The sequence below is a fragment of the Choloepus didactylus genome, chromosome 1 (assembly GCF_015220235.1).
Source record: "Choloepus didactylus isolate mChoDid1 chromosome 1, mChoDid1.pri, whole genome shotgun sequence".
Taxonomy (NCBI): domain Eukaryota; kingdom Metazoa; phylum Chordata; class Mammalia; order Pilosa; family Megalonychidae; genus Choloepus; species Choloepus didactylus.
Window position 1 is genome coordinate 6,134,136 of NC_051307.1, and position 2,828 is coordinate 6,136,963.

At 38.5% G+C, this 2,828-nt stretch overlaps 1 pseudogene; it reads right to left on the bottom strand.

Annotated features, from left to right (window-relative positions):
* Nucleotides 1-1,803: 1,803 nt before the first annotated feature.
* On the bottom strand, nt 1,804-2,511 carry LOC119539013 (annotated as a pseudogene).
* Nucleotides 2,512-2,828: the final 317 nt, after the last annotated feature.

The following is a 2,828-nucleotide window of genomic DNA, read 5'->3' on the forward strand; positions in this document are numbered from 1 at the left end:
ATATTTTTTCCCCAGGCTGTGTCTTGTCTTTTCATTACCTTTGATAAAGTCTAATTTATCATTTTTTTCTTTCATTGATTGTGCTTTGGTGTTGTATCTAAGAAACCTTTGCCTACCCCAAAGTCACAGATATTTTGCCCTTTTATTTCTTCTGGAAGTTTATAGTTTTAGGTTTTAGTTTAGGTCTGTGGTCATTTTGAGTTAATTTTTGAGAAAGGGATAAATTGCTTTTGCAACTTTGCCACAGATCACTTGCCCATATTTTTCTGAACCCTCCCTTCTGTTCCTCTGGTCTATTGGTCTATCTCACAGCCTGTTGAGGGTGTTAGACTCTGGCCCAGGCCTTTCTGGTAAATAGAGTTTAATTGGAACAAAGCCACACTCATTTGTTTATATATTGTCTACTGCTACTTTCCTGCTACAGGGGCAGAGTTCAGTAGTTTTAACTGCTAACCATTGCTCTAGCTTTTTGAATACATGGGATGCCTTTTACATAACAATTTCAATTGTTTATTAATTCTATCACATGATATTTCTTTAATATATGTTTATCAATTAGTTTTTTTTTTAAAAGCAAGCTTCCATTTTATTTTATTTTATTAAAAAACAAAAATCACCAATTAATGTAAAATAATTCAGCCCATAAAGGAGTAGAAATGATCAAATATTAATTTTAAAAATACCCAACACACTATAATGTTTGTATGCAGTCTATTAAATAGTTTACCTTTTAAATGAACTCAGTGATAAACACCCAGTTTTTCTAAGGTAGCTGTTGCAATCACAAGCTCTTATTATACAGGCATTAATAATCCTTTTTTTTTTAATGACATAAAGATGTACCTCACTTAGTACTACTGTCTCAAATCTTGTTTCATTACCAGAAACTGTGTTTTCAAGATCTGGCTTTAAGTCCGTTTTTATTTTTAAAACAAACAACTTAATTATTTGATTACAGTCAATATAGAAAAATGTGAAGATACAGAAAAATATGAAGAAAATAAAAATTATACAATATGCCTACCCCAAATCCAATAATGAAAGATTATATATATTTTCTAACCCTTTTGTATGGTTACATAGAAATGTAAAGCAAATTTGGTACTGTAAAATGCTTACATATCCTTTTTCTAGTTCACATTACAAAGCAACTGTTTCTTTAGGTCATTAAATATTTTCTGAAAATATGATCTTCAGCTGGCTACTTCAAAATCTATTTTAGCTAGATCATAATTTTCTGCTATTATAACTAACACTATTGAACATCTTTCTTCCATATAGTTCTCTGTATGCATCTCTGATAGCTTTGTAAAGATGAATTCCTAGGAGAAACCAGTGCAAAGGGTATAAATATTTATTAGCGTCTTGATTAGTTTTACCAAACTTCCCTGCAGAAAGACTGTCCCAATTTACAGTCGCACCAATAGCCAAAGGGTCCAGTTTCTTCTTCATATTCCTCGGCAATATGGGAAACTGGATGTTACCCCTCCCCATTTGGTTGCTGCAAATCTGTGGGCGTACAGGAGAGATGGGGATGATCTAGTTCTTGTCTGTTCTCTAAGTTGTAAGATTTTCCCACCTGTTTCCTGGTCATTTGTTTTTCTTCTGATTTTTGAAGCAGCCCAAATCCTGCAACAGGAGCTGCTGATAATGCAGTTTCTTAACTTTCTTATCACATGTCCTTCTTAAGCGGGCAAGGGCAAGAAAGCTACATGGATTTTCCATGTTCTTTCTAGTTAAGCAGGAATTCCTGAAGTGACTGGAATTACAAAGTCTTCTTTTCTCCTGGGCAGTCCTGCTATTTTAATGTCTTGGTAATAAAACTGAAAACTGGGCCATGTTCTTCGGTGTGGAGGGTTTCCGGACATTCCATGGAGCCTCTCTGAGGTATGGTAGTGACGAGTAAACATTTGGCTTTATTTGCATTTTCTTTCAGGGTCTTTAAGACCCTTTCCACTGAAACTGCTTCCTCATGCTAACTCCAGCAATCATAATCTGTTGCCATGGCGACACGTGCACAGCAAATTCCCACTTCCTTAGTAAGAACCACCGCTGGAACTGTGGTCATGTTGATAACATCTGCCCCACAGGTACGGAACATGAAGCTTTCCACTCGGGAGCTAAGACGAGGTCCCTCAATTGTGACCATTATCTCCTTTGGGTGACAATGGGGTCCTAGATCCTTGGCCGTCTCCATGAGGACTTCTCTCGTTTTAGGGCAGCATGGCTCGGCCGTTGGAATATGGCACAGGAATGACTTCCCCCATGGAAGGTCTGAGGCTGTGTGGTGGTCCTGGCGAATGATGTAGTGTCGCTGGGTTGAATTTCCTCCTCAGGGAGCCACAGGCCGTGCCGCTGTGGCAGGAGTGCACCCTCCTCCTTCCAGGTGTCCGCCTGGTGGTTGACTTTTGAAGGCACGATGGTGGGCTGCCCTCCATGCCTTGCAGGAAGGAGACAGTCGACATGTTTTATCTTCCCCCAAATTAAGGCATCGGATGGGCTTTGCCACATGGGGTGTCAACATATTTTTTGGTTTTTCCTTCTAAAATTTCTGGGTCATCCAGACCTGTTGCACCAATTATTCCACGGGTTTGGTGACAGCACCTGAGGCCATGTCCACGGGAGGGGAAGTGGGAGCCTCAATTAGTTTTGATTGATTGAATTTTCTACTTATCACAAATCCTGTTTTCCTGCATCCCTTTATGCCTGGTTATTTTTTATTGGATGCCACACATAGTATATTTTAAATTGTTGGTTGCTGGATATTATTGTATTCCTATACATCTTATTGAGCTTTGTTCTGGGATGCAATTAAGTTATTTGGAAAC